At 40.4% G+C, this 16,253-nt stretch overlaps 1 protein-coding gene and 1 pseudogene across 2 annotated transcripts in view; both read right to left on the reverse strand.

The window, feature by feature from the left end:
• Ccdc148 (coiled-coil domain containing 148) overlaps nucleotides 1-16,253 on the reverse strand; it is a 241,589-nt gene that overhangs the window by 214,775 nt on the left and 10,561 nt on the right. The gene's annotated exons all lie outside the window — the stretch shown is intronic.
• On the reverse strand, nucleotides 14,732-16,204 carry LOC110549858 (large ribosomal subunit protein uL22-like; annotated as a pseudogene).

Genomic DNA, 16,253 nt, shown 5'->3' on the forward strand with positions numbered 1-16,253 from the left:
CAGTGTGGTTTTGCCTTGGGTTTCCATGATTAGTGATGTAAGACATTTCCATCTGCCTATTGAGTGTCTGCTTTGAGGGTCTGTCTCTTCAGGTCTAGAGCCCGTCTTCCAGTCTGGTTATTTGGTTGGGTTTTGTTGCTGTCACTGCTGCTCATCTGTTCTGGAATTTATCTGAGCTCTTACGGCGTCTTCACACTCTTCCACCGTGCAGGCACTGCATCTTCAATCTGCCCTTCGGCGGCAGCACAGCCTGCAGATGTTCTGCCTGCTCAGCAGGAGTTTGGTGGATGTGTTGTTTCAGGTCATGGCCTCTCCTTCACCTGCTTTGCCTTTGTCAGCTGTGCTTAGGTCTTGCCTCAAAAAAAAAAAAAAACCTAGTCCCTTCCTCCAGTGGTTCCAGATTTTAGTTTAATACTTAAGAAGTTGTCTGTTCTCATAGCCAAACTTTGGGCAGAGTACAAGGAACGTTATGAAAGAAGGGGGATATAGGAAGACCTGGAAGGGTCTGGAGCTCCACAAGGAAAACAATAGAACCAATAAATCTGGGCACAGGAGTCTTTTCTGAGACTGATAGTCCAATCAAGGACAACGCATTGATATAACCTAGAACTCCTGCACAGATGTAGCCCATGGCAGCTCAGTCTCCAAGTGGGTTCCCTAGAAATGGGACCAGGAACTGTCTCTAACATGAGCTCAGTGGCAGGCTCTTTGATCACCTCCCCCTGAGGTGGGGGGGAGCAGCCTTACCAGGCCACAGAGGAAGACTATGAAAGACAGTCCTGATGAGACCTGCTAGGCTAGGGTCAGATGGAAGAAGAGGAGGACCTCTCCTATCAGTGGACTAGGGTAAGGGCATGGGAGGAAATGAAGGAGGGAGGAAGGATGGGATTGGGAGGGGACCAGGGTAGGGTTAAGCTGGGGTACAAAATGAATAAGTTGTAATAAATTTAAAAAAATGTTTAAAAAAATCACAATCTCAAAAAAAAAGTTGTATGTTTTGATTTCTTATGTGGTAAGAGATGGGTATGTAGTTTCTGTCTTGTGTGTGTACATACCCAGTTTCCCCAGCACTGTTTCTTAGAGGCCGTTCTTCCCCAGTGTGTATTGTAGACACCTTTGTGGAAGGGCAGGAGGCTGTAGATACATGGAGTCATGTCTGTGTTCTGGGTTCTATTCCTCGGTGAGGCTGGTTTTTTGCCAATGTCACGCTTTTTACCACTCCGTGGGTCATACTTCAAAGCCGTGGTGCCACACTCATGCCACGTTTGTCGTGTTATCTCAAGACTGCTTGGGTTATTTTGTGTTAGAACAAAGTCTAGGCTTTTTTCTGGATCTGTGGGATCCCCTCACCCCCAGTATTTTGATGGAGCGGCCTTCAGTCTATACATCACCTGGGGAAATTCTGCTATTTTGATAGTATTTATTCTGACCCATGAACATGGGACATCATTTCATTTTGAGGCTATTTCCTTTAGTCTCTCAGAACAAATGTTTTATCTTTTCACTATGGGAAATTCCAAAACAGTTTAAATTCATTCCTAGATAATACTGTTCTTTATTGTTTTTATTATAAATTATTATAAATAAGGTATTATAAATTATAAATAAGTTATAAATAGGATTATTTTTGTGATTGTTTTTCTGGATAATTTATTACTGGATAATAGAAATACATGCTGCTGATTTTTTTTTTTCTGTGAGTTTCTTTCCTGTCACTTTACTATGTTCACAATAGTCCCAAGAAGTTTTTGGAGGGGCTTTTGGATTCTCTACATACAATCATGTCATCTACAAACCGACAGCTTGAATGCTTTCTTTACAAATTAGAAAACCTTGATGATGAGGATGATGATGATGATGATGATGATGATGATGAGTTGCCTGATCACTCCAGTTTGGCCTTTGGGGGCTATGCTGACTGAGAGAGGTGAAAGTGGATACCTTTTCTTCATTCCCTGTCTTAGAAACATTCTTTCAGCGTAGAATATCATGGTTTTTTTTTATTTTATATGTTGAACCATCCTTGCATTCCTGGCTTGACTTCCGCTTAAATATGATACAATATTCCATCTAATGTGCTGTTGCTCTCAAGTTGCTAGTATTTTTTTGAGGTTTTACTTTCTTTTATCTTTTATTTTGTTTTATGTATTTGAGTGCTTTGCCTACATGTATGTATGTGCACCACATGCATCCTTGATGCCTGCAAGGCCAGAAGATGGTGCTGGATCACTCACACAGGAGTTACAGGTGGCTTTGAGCTGCCATGTGCATTCCAGGAAACAAACCTAGGTCCTTTGCAAGAATAGCAAGCATTCTTAGCCACTGAGCCATCTCCCCAGCTCCATTTGCCAGCATGTTTGCATCTAGGTTCATTGGTGATATTGGTATGTACTTTTCTTGTTATTCTGTATTCTTAGTGTCTAGCTAATATTGGCTTTTTAGTCTGATTATGAAAAATTATCCCTTGTAAATCTGTCTAAACTGGTATAGCCTATATAATCTCTGGTATAGCTCAGTAGGGAAGCCATCTCAGGCATTTATCTGTTTGTTTAGAAATTTCACACATGTATACAATGTATTGTGGCTAGCCTTTTTATTTAGCGAGGACCTCTTTATTACTAATTCAGTCTCATTTTTTCCTTACTTGTCAGAGTCTCTGTATGTCCAAAAGTCAATCTTGCTAAAGATTAATATGTCAAGATTTTGTTTAAATCCTCAAATTTTGGTATCCAGTTAGTTGTTCCTGATAATCTTTTAAACTCTTTTGAGTTTCTTTAGTTTCAGTTAGACTCAATGTTTGTCTCTCATTTTATTTAAGTCACTTATGTTTATTGTTATTTTAGCTAAGGGTTTGTCAACTGCACATTAAAAGCAAACTCTTTCTTTTATTACTCCTTTATACTTTTGGATGTCTCTAGGCTCTGATCTCTCTCCTATTATTTGGGGTTTGGTTCCTATTCCTCTTCTAGTTAGCTGAGGTAGACGACAATTCATCTATTTGACATTCTGCTTTAGTGTTGTAGATGCTGGCTGAGGTATGCATCTCTCCTACTGCTGTGTTTTGCTTGCCCCAGAGTTTTGGATATGTTTCAATTTTCATTAATTATTTTTTCAAGACAAGGTTTCTCTATGTAGCCCTGGAACTTACTCTGTAGACCAGGCTGGCCTCAAACTCAGAGATCCACCCATCTCTGCCTTCTGAGTGATGGGATTAAAGGTGTGTGCCACCACTGCTCAGCCATTTTCATTAACTTTAAGAAAATTAAATTTTTTCTTCATAATCTCATCACCTTTATACTATTTGCTTGTTCAGTGTATTTTTTCAGTTTTCATGAAGTTATACGCTTTACAGAGTTTTCTTATTAATTTCTACTTTTATTGCAATACAGTATGAAATGATAATTGATTTGATTTCAATTGCTTTAATATTTGTAGAGAATTACAGTCTCAGACTTTCTCATTTGAAGAATGCAGGTGGTAATGCCTGTATATTGTCTTACATACTGGTGATACTTTAAAGTATTGAACACAATACCAGAAGCATGTGAAATAACAAATGACAGAAAAGCTAACCACAATTATATCAAGATATAGCAGGAGCATGTTCACAAAAGAGAATAGTTGTTACAACTACCTTTACAAACTTCTTCCATTATTAGACACTATTTTATCCTTTGTGAAAATACATATGTTTAAAGCTGAAATATTTTGAAATATTTGTCTTTCACCTAAAAGACAAATTATAAGCAGAAACCATAAGTGAATATTTTACTCATTTTTCAAAATAAACAGGAATTTTCTCTCACAAAAAGAACATAAAAAACTGTCATTCAGAATATATGAAGTGACTGCACATACATTAGGTTGTTTATAAAATAATCAAATATATTCATTTAAATCTATTATGCTCATGATTCTGTTTTTTAAAGGTAATCATTGTATATTTTATTTATTCAAAAACATTACTAGTATATTAATAGTGCCTAGCACTAAGAACACACTGAGTTTTACTGGAAAACAAAGTAGCTTTAATAATTGCACACAATTATATATAGGGGTGTATTTCAAAAGGCCAAAGAGGCTTCTTGAAGAGGTGAGATGAGCTGAGTTTATAATGTGGAAATGGGGTGCATGATTTGAAGATAAAAATGACATTTCAAACTAACAAAATCACATGTTCAGAGATTCATGTGCAAGCAGAAACAGGCACTTGAAACGGCGCTGAAGGTTCATGAGCAACTTTGGAGGGAGGGCCTTGACTACTGTGGTGGCAAAAGCAGCAAGAGGATAGCAAGGGCCAAAACTCATGGAGACTTTCAGGCCTTGAGATAGAGTCTACCCTAAACCCAACAGACTCACTCCAACATGCAGATTTAAGAAAGTGGACGCACAGATCTTTGCTTTGGAAAGGACATGTCTGGGTATTATTAGAAGGGACAGATGAGAGATTTTAGTGACAATAGTGAGAAATGGAAAGAGTCAGAGACTTTAAAGAGGAAACACTACAGGCCTTGGTACTCCTAAGGGAGTGTGGTCAGTGACTGCAGGGGAACAGGAGGAAGCTATCCCAGACCTCCCCATGGTTTCTTAGTGTACAACGAGATAGCTCAACATGTAGGGAGCAAGTGGAGTCCTGAGAGGATCTGTACTGTGCCGGGCATGGCCATGTCAAGGACCATTTGGGAGGGGCAAAGGCTTCCTCAGGTAAGGCTCAGAGAGACGGCAAAGCCTTCCTTGGATCTGGATGCCAATATGTGGACACTGTATGCAAAAAAAAATGTCTACCATAGCTTTCTTCTCCCAATGTTGACAGCCTAAAAGCAGTCCCCTTGCAAACTGGGCACCTAAGGGGATTAGCCAAAGCTGTCTTCCTGTTCAGCTGTAAGACTAATCCTGCTGTATATAATAAACACAGTGAACATCTGAGATACTGTGTCTCCTCCATCAGACATCCCAGACCACCTGATCCCAGCCTTCCAGTGCGGATGTCCGTGAGTCTGTCCTTCATTCCTTCAACGCCCTGGTTAGGTCAGTACCTGAAGCCATGCGGGATATGGCAAAGTAGCACCCAAAACGGGATGGAGATGGCGAATACCTGACTACAAGGGACTCGCATGACTCAGCTGAGAGAGACTCCTGAGAGAAGCAAACAAATGATGGTAAAGATAAATGTAAAGGTAAAAGAGGGGGTGAAATTCTAAGTGTCAACTGTAAAATGTGGGGCAAGGAGAGGTGCTTTGCGGAAGATTATAAAAAGCCATGAGAGTGGGTGGAGACATGGCTGCTTCAGCAGTTATTGGCTTATGAGAGGAGGACATACCCTTGGTTTCCAGGGAACAGGGTGATAAATTTGGTTATGAGAGAAGGAAGGAAGGAAGGGAAGGGAGGGAGGGAGGGAAGGAAAGAAGGAAGGAAGAAAGAAAAGGAAGGAAAAAAAGGAAGGAAAAAAAAGAAAGACTCACAGGGGTAATACATGGCCGAGGCACCTGAGCGTGTTGCCATCTTTGCTTTCAGTTTAGCTGCTTTCATGTTACCTTTGGCAAAAAACAAGCAGCACACAGTTGAGGGATGTGAAGTGGTAAAGCCCAGGACAGGCTGAGGGCTTGCCTGTCTGGCCAGCTGTGTGTGCCAGAGCAGATGCTGGGCAAGGTGACCCTGCCCATTAGCCTGCACTGCTAGCCTGTCTGGCCAGAGCCCAGGCCTCTGATCCCAAAAGCAATGAAAACCCAGATGCCACAGGAGCTTTGGTGCTTTGAGGGCAAGAAAACAGGCAGAGTGGAATCATCTGGGTGGAGGAGGCACATAGCCAAGGGCATTGGGGGAGAATTAATCTTGATGGCTTTAAACATTAGCTGATTTTAAAGAACCCAATGCAAATAACCCAGCAGCCATTTTTCTAATGTGTTTGGTAATTGTTATCCATGCAGATAAGACCAGCTGCAGGAGTGCCTCCTGGCCTAAGCTTTTTCACCCAATGATTTGGTCACATCCTCCTATACCTGTTTATACCTCTTCACTTTTTAGGGGTGGTGGTGGCATTTCTCTAACTTCCTGGAGACCCAGGGGGCTCTGTTCAATTATTCGGGATGGGTTACAGCCCTGCCATTTAAACCAGACAATAGGGGAATGAGTTGGGACCCACCCCTACGTATTTGGACCCACAATAATGATCACATGGATATGTCCAATTCTGCATGTCCTAGAAGAGAAGGTTCAGGCTCAGATTCCATTCTCTTTCTAAGGCTCCATAAACATCCTTCCAGAGGCTTCAGTTCCTTGAATTTGCTAAGCATTCTTTATGTTTTCTGTTGGGCACAGTGGCTGCTAGGATCTTTCCTCTTATCATCATCATGGTGTCCAGCATTGCAGTGAACTACCCCTGGTCTAAACATGAGGATCCATCCCGAACATCTAAGAGATAAAAAGCGGGGAGCTGTAGGTATCCAGTGAAGTCCTGAGTGATCCTGTGTGGCTGACAGGGGCACCACCATGTCAAGGACCAATGCCTCAGGCCCATAGGATTGGCAAGCCTTCCTTAGCTCAGAGGATGGCAAGTCCTTCCTTGGGTCCAAATGGGAATGTTGACAGTGAATACAGAAAATCTGCACCACTTTCTCCCTCTAGATCAGTGATTCTCAACCTTTTTAATGCTGCAGCCCTTTACTACAGTCGCTCATGTTGTGACCCCCCAACCATAAAATTGTTTTCACTGCTATGTCATAACTATAATTTTGCTACTGTTATGAATGATAATGTAAATATCTGGGTTTTCCAATGGTCTTAGGTGACCTGGTGAAAGGGTTGTTCACCCCAACAGGTTGCAAACCGCTGCTCCAGATGTTCACAGCCTGAAGTCTGAGCCCCTAAGACTGCTCCGACCATGATTAGCTCACTCTGTCTACTTATTCAGATGTATACAGCAACTCTGTCTCCTTGTCTATATGCATGTAATAGCCCCACCTCCTTATCCAGCTGTGACCAATAACCCCACATCCCCATTCCACGGTATTTAATAAACACACTACTTAATAAACACACTGAGATTCTGGGGTGCTATGGTTTCACCATTAGAGAGCCCCGGCCACCCAATTCCAGTGTTTTGGTGTATATCATTTCTTTATTCCCTTGCCTTCTTGAGTCCGGATTCCAGGATCCAAGCTATGTATGGACAAAGTGCTAACTGTATAACTGTATTGAAAAAAAAAAAATCCCTAAAGGATGAAATTTGGAAGCAAATGCCGGGGAAGCAGAGACTATCCCAGTTATTCCATTACCTTGGTTTTGAGTCTCCTTAGAGACATGTGCTGAGGCAAGAGAGGACAGGGGTTTGCTGGCCTTTACTGATATTAATGTTGTAGGTAGAATTTCTCAGGAGGGACTATGAAATCAAAAGAAATCATATTTATAGCTTACTGACAGCTAAGTCTTGAAAAATTCCAAGATATAATTCCCAGGTAAAGGATGATGAGCTGAAAAGGGTTTTTTAAAGAAATGGCAAAAGAGAAAGAGTAGAAATCAGATTAGTGTGATATTCCAGAAACCAGCAGAAGAGAAGACTCTTTTCAAATAGAAGGAAGCAAGAGCGTATATACACACTCATGTATACACACACAAGTGTAAACTTCTGAAATGACTTTCTGATAGATGAAGATAGTAAAGGTAGTATGAAGAGTTGAAGCCAGGTTTCTGATTTTAGACACAATGGAACATCAAGGACCAATCTAATCATTCCACTGTAAACACCTAGAAAGCTGTGCGTGCGTGGATGCGTGTGTGTGTGTGTGTGTGTGTATGCGTGCCTGTGTGTGTGTGTGTGTGTGTGTGTGTGTGTGTGTATGCGCGCACACGTGCATCCATCTCAAGTGCACTATGTTTTCACACACTGGTGACCTGAGAGAATGTGTCTGATCACTGAAAAGAAAGAAACAAAATAGGTAAGACTCATGAGGCTACAGATTTCTGTGGTGAGATGTTCTAGACCTTGCAACAGGGAGGCAGCTTTCAAGAACCAGCAGACTTGGGCGGCAGCGAGGAACAGCTGGAAGAGTTAAGGCCAGAGCTGGAAAGTAAAGTTTTAAACAGTGGAGAGAAACGCAGAAAATCAGCTCTGGGACTTGGCTTATGGAAGTTCCTTCCTCCTTCCTTGTTCCTTCTTTCCTTCCTTCCTACTTCCTCTCCCTCCTGTCCCTTCCTCTACTTCTCCTCCCCCTACTTTTTCTCTTCTGTTGCCTTCATCATGGCATTGCCCTATGTGCAAGTACTTTGATCGTATTCACTACCTCCACATGGTTCTTCATGAGCCTTTGCTCAATACTGGGAGTTGTGGGTAGAAAGAAAATAGTACCAACCCCCTGTGTGTGGGGGGTGAAGGGGAGGCAGGGGGAGAAGCTGGGCAGTTGTTTGAGTTTATGTAGGGATGGGAAATATTTGATTCTTCCTGGTCAGCATGGCAGGTTTTCCACTACATCCAGGCAGCAGAGACCCCAGAAGCTTAGGCCTCACCCTTAAAGCTAAAGCTTAGTAAAATAAAAACTGCCCAGGCAGCTATCTTATCAAATCTTAAAAGCAAACCACAGTGTTATCTATAAGTTTTAACTTCTGTTAAAACCAGGCCCAACATTAATTAGAAAGAACACAGAGGGGGCTGGAGAGATGGTTCAGCAGTTAGGAGGGCTGACTAGTCTTCCAGAGGACTGGGATTCAATTCTCTGTTCCCATAAGGTAGGTCAAAATCATCTGGTTCCAGTTCCAGGGGACCCAACATCCACTTCTGACCTCTGTGGACACCAGGAATACACATGGTACATAGACATACATGAAAAAGAAAAAGAAAAAAAAATGAAAAAAATACAACATTCAAGATATCTTTTATGAATTCAAAAAGCACTCAAGATACCAAGAATCAGAAAACACTGAGGAATATACTGGATAAAAATCAGAAAGTAGAAAAGACACTAAGATTAGGACTAGAGGACTTGGAAACATATGTAATAAATGTTGTATTTTCCAGGGTTTAAAAAACATGAACATAATTAGTAAAGAAAGATAAAGAATCATTGAAATTTTTAGAGATAAGAAGCCATAGCCTGTGAAATTGGAATTTCATTAGATGAGATTAATAGCAGATTAAATACTACAAAAAAATAAAAGAGCGGTGAAAGATTAAAGATATACACTGCACCAAAAAAAAATAATAATAATAATTGTTACACAGGAGCCGGAGAGATGCTGAGTGGTTAAGGGTATACCACTCTTGCAGAGAAGCCAAGCTCTCTTTCCAGTACCCAGTCAGGCAGCTTCACAACTGCCTGGAAATCCGCCTCCGGGGCATAGAAGCCTCCGGCTTCCTCAGGCACCAGCACTCACATGCATACATCCATACACATACCCACATGTAAATTAAGATAATAAAAATGTTAAAAAGACAAAATGAATGGTTGCAGAAGACCTATACCATAGAAAATGTTTTTTAAAAGTTATTGAAGAGAAAAAAGTACTACAAAGAAAATTATGGTTTGATATATATTATATGTAAATAAAGTTAGGTACGATAAATATTATTATGGACTGAGATGAATTAAACTGCAAATTATAGAGGAACAATCAAGAGTATAATTCTGAATCTCCAAAGTAAAGCAAAAACTTTTTTAAAAGGTACTCAATTTAAAAGAGCAGTAATAAGCAAAGAAGAGCAGGTGATATAAACTTTTAAAAAGATATAGAGTTAACTGCAACAATATTGATAAATATTTTAAGACTACTAAGTACATAAACACTATAAAAGGTAGAGACTGCAAAACTGAATATAAAAAGACCAACCATGAGCTATCTAAAACAATCTCACTTTAATGTAAGTACAAATATCAGCTGAAAATACAAAATGACTCAAGATAAACTATACAAATACCAAATATAAACAAGTCATGGCAAGAAATTTAGCGACATGAATGTAATGTTCAAATGCCTAGATGACAGAAGTTACCAAAAGGAACTCTGGAAGAATAGAAAAATCTGGCTAGCCTCAGATCTGTTCAGTTAATTACTCAATTATTTATAAGTTCAAGTAGGACATTCAGGCCCAGACAGTTACATTAGTTGGTTCTATCAATCTTTTGTGGAATAAAGAGTCTTAGAAGTACGACACATCTGAGGAGAACTGCCTGTTTGTGCTGTGTGAACAGGAGTCCAATGATTTCAGAGAGAACCCAAGCAAAGTATTTTTAAATTTGCATATATTAATTGTACAAAATAATGGCTTTCATTGTGGAATTTCCAACCATGTCTAATGTCCTTTGATTATATGACTCTTTACTCCCTTCTCCTGTTCTCCTCCAAAACAAAACCCTGATGTACTAGTATAGTTCTAGTGAGTGGATCACACAGAGTCCAGCATGTGAACACACCAGGGAGACTGTCAGCATGGCTCCTCTGGAGCTTTGGAAATGGGGTTTTTATTCCTAGACTTGTCAATGCACCAACATAAAACCTAAATTGCCATCAGCACGAAAGGAAACTTTTAGAGCCTCAGGACTGGCTGCAATAGCATTTCTTAATTGTGTAGCACAGAAAAATTTTTATCATAAATAATACTTTTCATCGTCAGGCAGAGTGGTGGTGCACACCTTTAATCCCAGCACTTGGGAGGCAGAAGCAGGCCGATCTCTGCAAATTCAAGGTGGCCTGATCTACAGAGTTAGTTTCAGGACAACTAGGATTACACAAAGAAACCATGTCTCAAAAACAAACAAACTTACACCAAAATAATAATAATAATAATAATAATAATAATAATAGACGTTGAGCTCATTGTTAAACTGTATTTTATCTGGGCTTCCTTATAGCCTCTCCCTTCCAACCCTCAAACCTAGGTAGGAGAGAGAAGGTTAGTGGGGAGATGGGGCACAGACCCCTTTACTTCTCCCAGGTGTTTTGGGCTCATGGGTTCTTTTAGGTCTATACCAATCTCTATTAACAACAAATGCAGCAGGCACTCTCCTCCAAGCTGCTGCATTGAAACATTTCTATCAGTGTGTCCAAGCCACCACACCATCCGTCTCTGTCTGACCTCTCCAAAGGGCCACACTTCTTTCTAGACTCCCGTATTTATATCTTTCAGAGTCCTAGACCACAACACCCTCTGGGCAGACCATTAACAGCTGGCAAAGACCAATTATCAGCTGTGGACAAACTAAAGCCCAAACTAAAATCCCACACTTGGGATTAAAACAAAAACATGTTTACATAACATAACTGAGATTTTAAAGAAACCAAAACTTCCATTACAGATAATAATGATGAAGATAGGTAGGTAGATAGATAGATAGATAACTTCTCGAAGTAAAGAAATGCCTTGTGTGTGTGACAGAGAATTTGATTATGAATAGAGATGCTGATTCCACCTTGTTAATCTTACATTCAAATGCTTTACATTTTGGTAGCATATTGGAAAGGAGTATCATGCTTTTTTAAAATATGATTTGACTGAAGTGATTCTTCCTAAAAAAAAAAAGAGAGGTACTTCTGTAATTAAATGATTGAGCAATAAGTTACAGTAAATTGCCTCTGTGAAGTCATTTTTATTATTATTATATATTTTCCCTTATATTTATATTTGAATAATTTTATGCAGTTCTAGACAAAACTCTCTGCAATATGTCATCTTAAAGCTTGGGAATTTTAATTTCTACATTTGTAGATAGGTTTTATTTTTACAGTTTCAAGAGAACATTTAAAATTTGATAGAGTTCATGTATAAACTAATCCTTTATCAATAATGTTTAGTATTTTTTGTTTCCTTCTGGAAGAGTTTGATGACTATGCATTGATTCATCCAAATTTAATGTTTTCCATGTTGCAGGTTTGTGTAACATTATAATTCTATAAGTGCTAAAGAACAGTGGTATAACAGTGAAGTTTTTTTTCCTGTGCCGTGTGTATGTGTGTAACTCATTTTGCTCATTCTTTAGAACATTAGGGATAATGATATACTTTAGAAAATGTGAAAACACTCCCCTTATTCCCGTCATGTATTCAAATATTGAAGTGGGAAGTAGGCTTTGTACCCATTTAGAACCTTACTAAATAATTCAGTTCATTTTCTCTTATTAAAAAAAAAAGTGTGTGTGTGGGTGACTGTTACATCTTTAAAAACTTATTTTGATAGAGAATAAAAGAGCCTTGGTGTCAAAAACAAAGATTTTTTTTAAAGGTTGTATAGAAAATAAATAAGTGGTTTTCTCATGAGTGGATAGATTATTCTGTGGTTTGAAGGAGCTAAGAACATATTGCAGAAATGTTTTCATTAATTAACATTTGCTAAGAACAATTTTTGTGTGCACTGCTCTTCAAATGGAATGAGATATAAAATGGCTGTCCAAAGGACTGCTCCAGGGCCTTTTTCTTTAATGTCTTAGTGCATAGTAATTATGACTTGCCAGTTGGGAAGCATGGTAGCAAGCAAAACTAGCAGCAACAACCCCCCAAAAAATAAATAAACGACCACAAAACATTTCAGATGGAAGTTTTACTTGGGAGAAAATTTTGCTGGAGGTAGCTTCAAACTAAATGAAAAGAGCATCACCCATAAAACACATCAATTTTCTTCTTCCTAGTTTGGCCATGTGTGCACACTGCAGGGTGAGAACATGGCAAGAAGCAGCAGACAGTAGGGTAAGGGATGCTGTTTCAGAGGCCCCAGAACCAGCACACCGTCCTCTGTCCAAGGCTGTTCTCCCATCTCTTGCCTGCGAGGATCTACGTGAGCCTCACTTCATCTGTGTGATGATGTTTGCATAAACGTTCTTGCTTCCACGTGGCAGGTGAGGAAACGGATCCAAGGTGATAGATACAGTTGCTGAAAGCGCAAAGGGGCAAACCCTTGCATTCTGCCCACCAGGGAAGAAATATGCTTCTCAGGAAACTGGCAGGGCGCTTTCCCTCTGTTAACTCCTGGTAGTTGGTGGGGCTTTTGTTTTGTTTGTTTGAGACGGGGGGGGGGGGGGGTCTCTCTTTGTGTTGTAGGTTACTCACTATGACATAGTGACTGTAGTTCAGATTAGCCTCAAACTTAGGTGTGTCTTGCCTCAGCCTCCACAGTGTTGGGAATGACGGGCTTGTCCAACTTCGCTCACAAATTTTAGTTTAGTTTTGTTTTACTAAAGATTTGTTATTATTACTTACTATTTTAAAATTTTTGTACATTTTAAGTAAAATTGAATTACAATATTTTCCCCTTCCTTTCCTTCCTCCCTTTCAGATCCCCTAATCCCTCCCATGACCCTACTCACTGTCAAATTGATAATCTTTTTCTTTATTATTGCTACACATATCATATATATGTATGCATCTGTGTGTGCGTAGGAATATACAAATACAACCTGCTGAGTATGTATTGTTGCTGCTGTTTGTGTTTATATGGTTTCAGAGCTGACTGCTTTGTCTTGGATACCCTGTTAGGGGACTTATCTCCTTCTCTCAACAGTCATTAGTTGCCTGTAGTTTTTTAAATAGCGTTGGGACCTCACAAGATTGTATTTATAGTTTTCATTTATGTATATATGAACATGTAATGCACATACATGTGCACATAGTGACCAGAGAGGACGTCAGAGCCCTTGAAGCTGGCGCTCTAGACGGGTGTGGGCTGCCCGACAAGGGAGCTTGGAAGAAAACTTGGGTCCTCTGCAAGAGCAGAGTTCTCTTAGCCACCAAGCCATCTGTCCGGCCCATGTTAAGTAAACAGACACTCCTGTGTTAAGGTAGGGGTAAGGTTGCTGGGTTACAGAAAGGATGGCAAGATACAGGCGTCAGTGGAAAGTCTATCTTGAACAAAGAAGAAGAGAAGAGTAAAGGAAGGAGCTTAAACCAAGATAGCTTATGCAGAAAATGGAGAACGAAGATGGTGAAAATAGACTTGAGGGCTGTGATCAGCATGCTTGGTAAAAGAAAAACGCCACATTTAGAGTAAGGTCGTGCAGTATCTCACCTCACATTTTTAACCTCATAATTAACTTGGGTCCAGAAATGGCTTTAGTCTGACCAGTCCATTTAAAGATCAGTAAATACAGGGTCAAAGAGATTAAATGCTTTGTCTAAGATCCCAGAAAGTGAGGATGAGAGTCAGGCCAGACCCAGCCAGACTGCCTGGCTTGGAGTTCAGCGCTCTTCCACTGGCGGAGTAAAATGCAACTTAGCAGCTGTAAGCACACTCGTACTCTGTTACACCTCAATTTCCAGAAGACAAAAATTATCCCAGTGTACCGTACCGACACCGAAGACCAAATATGAAGTACCTCAGTGCATCCTCGAGAGCCAAACCAGTGTGCACAAGCGAGCACGAAGGAGAGTTCTTAGCCTCACTGCACAACTGTCCTCCAGGGGAGTTCTTCAGTTCTCCCCACTGTTTTCTTTTCTTTGTGGAGACAGCTTCTGCCTGTGGACTCTGGGCTGGCTTCATACTCGCCACCTGACCCACTATCCCAGAGTTCTGGGAGCACAGGAGTGAACCATTTCTACTAATTCAATTCTTACAAAAGTTTCAGACTTTATATTATTTTGTACTGGGAAGTCATAATCAGACATCTATATACCACAGCAAACAGCGACGTCACTAATATTATTTATTTCTTCCCTTAGGGAGTTCAAAATGCTAAACGAATGGGGCTGCGGTGCGGGTTATTTAGCCAGTTTTGATACTCATTTATAACCTCCAACACTCTTCCTAGCCCTGAAGCGGTGTGATTTTAAAAACCAAGTAACTGAATAATTAAATTAGAATATTCAGTGGAGGCAGATGTGACCAGCACAACCGTGATACTGACCTACAACAAGACCCTGACAAGGCCAATCCCACCTAGAAGCTGAGTAAACTTCATTGTGGCCTTTCAAATTGGAGGTGAGCTATTGTCAAGCCTAATGCAAACAGGCAGAAGGAAAAGAGGACAGACTCGCAGGAAGTGGGAACTCTAGCCTTGCCAGCCTTGTGCTAAAGTTCGGAAGTGACACAGCGTTTTTTTTTTTAAGTTAAAAACCAATGCTTAGGAGAAGCGGAGAGGTTCAGAGAACCTCATTCCCACGGACATGCGAATGAGGCAGGGAAATGGTAGATGACTTCTCCAAACCCACACATTAAGTCACTGGAAGCAGGATTTTAAATCAGGTTGTTGTGCTTTGTTTTTAAATCTACATTTATTTTATGCTGAATTTATTCCTGTGCCGTAATGTAATGTTTCGTTTCTTCAGTTTCTTCTGGGATTTTTTTTTTTTTTTTTTCTGTGCAACCTCCTCCTCTGGCTTTGGAACAATTTGTTCCTTTTCAGTGAGGATCATCTCGATGTGGCAGAGGAGCTGCTGTGTGGGTTAATCCAGCCCTGAGCTCTGGAAGTGTGATGACGCCTTTTCACCTGGATATGTTCAATGATTGGAGAATCTACACCAAAATCCTTAAGTCCAGCATTACTCTCTGCATTTTAGGCACAGGTAACAAATTCAGCAATCCTTTTTTGGCCATTGACCTTGTGTTCAGCCTCACCCTTTGGCCGGAAATGGCGCACACTGCTTCTTCAAAATGCCATCTTTTAGATACTTGGTTACTTTCCGTCTATGCATATCCTTGATGGCCTGGGCAGTTTCCCGGGTGTTCTTAAAGTGAACATAAAGACTTGAACCTCTTGATTTGCATGATTTTGTAGGGTTTTCTGGATCAAGAGAGTAGGGAAGCGTCTTAACGGGTCACCTCAGGCCACTTATGGGAAGAGGAAGCATGAGGGTTACCAGGAGACTCCCTAAAATCAGGGTTTCTATTTGGCCATAAATGCATTAATTTAGTGTGGGGTCAATGTTTCATTTCCCTTTTGTCATCTCTCTTCTGTACAGAAATATCCTGGCTTGCTTTACTGTGCATTTTTGTTGTTTCTCTTTCATGTTCACAATGTGAGCACGTGTCCAGAAACGACCACGGTCTCCCGCGGCACAGCCGATACCTGGACTGTCCTCAGGTGGGAACACACATGGTGATGGCCAGTGATGGGTATTTTGGACTCACACAGGACTTAGTGGGGGTGGGAAATCCAAGCATACATCAAGACGGACAGAGGGCAAAGAGTAAGATCAGAATATAGTTTAACAGAGACTTCATGTTCCTTGGACTCACAAAAGAGGAAAACAAAGTAAATAAAAACAGAAATAACTCAAGAGGAGAGTTGATCTACAGAAATTCCAGTAAAGTTATGACGTCTAAATAGTTAACTTCAGCT

The sequence above is a fragment of the Meriones unguiculatus genome, chromosome 8 (assembly GCF_030254825.1).
Source record: "Meriones unguiculatus strain TT.TT164.6M chromosome 8, Bangor_MerUng_6.1, whole genome shotgun sequence".
Classification (NCBI taxonomy): Eukaryota; Metazoa; Chordata; class Mammalia; order Rodentia; family Muridae; genus Meriones; species Meriones unguiculatus.